The following is a 1100-nucleotide window of genomic DNA, read 5'->3' on the forward strand; positions in this document are numbered from 1 at the left end:
CCCACAATATATAGGTAAATGGCTTCCCATAACCTTTTTATTATAGACTGCTACAGTTTATGTAAAATTTTCAATATCAATTCATCAACGAGACATAAATTGGATAAATCATTTAAATGTCCCCATAAAATTTTTTACCTAAAAAAAATAGTACGTACATCAGATCACTGACCAGCTTAAACTTACAATTGGAAAAAGTGCCCACATACTCGAAATATACAAACCCCATTTAATATCATGTAAACCACATGGATTTTCCGTATAGACATCTGGCCAATTTTAAATTTTAAAACACAATGAAATGAAATAAACATCAATTCCTTTAAAAATTTCATGACTGCCCAAGTAGTGTAAACATGTAATGCCTATTTGATATTTCAAATTTATAAAAATTTCCCCATCATTAAAGATGCCCAAATTTACAAAAAATTTTGTGAACGCTTTAGGAAGTTTTTTCCAGTTAACTGTGGACACATACCCGTTAATTCAGTACAGTATATGGAAATTTTGTGTTCATTACTACTGGTTTTGGGAATGAAGGCATATTTTTTCATTCTTAGTGGTCAGGCCCAACAGTAAAAAGTAACGTACGCAAAAAAGCCACTTTGTAAATTAATTTAAACAAAACCCGTCAGGATATAACAAAAAAAAAAAAAAATACACCTTGAAACACAGTAATTTTGTAGAAAAGATGAGCTTGATTTACATGTGATTTATCCTGGCATTGAGAATATTTTTTATACAGGGGTATTTTGTGAAAAAAAATCGAAAAAAAATATGACACTAATTCAAAGAGCAATAATGACAAAGAAAAAAGAAGCAAACAAAATATGATATTACTGCTGCTGTCAAGAAATCAAGTATAATCAATGCTTAAAGCACACCACACAGAAAGACGGGAAATAAGGAAGAAAGAAAGCAACAACTAATACAAATGTTACATCTTCCCTCTGGCCTTGTTACCTCTCTAGTCGGGTGCAACATATAATTCCACTCTGATTTAATAAATTTCACAAGTGCTAGTACTTTTTTTAATCACTTCCAAAAGGTTATGCATTGTATGAACTAATCACACTGAAGGAAGAAAAATATTCCAAATT

Source organism: Penaeus monodon, chromosome 28 (assembly GCF_015228065.2).
Source record: "Penaeus monodon isolate SGIC_2016 chromosome 28, NSTDA_Pmon_1, whole genome shotgun sequence".
Lineage (NCBI taxonomy): Eukaryota > Metazoa > Arthropoda > Malacostraca > Decapoda > Penaeidae > Penaeus > Penaeus monodon.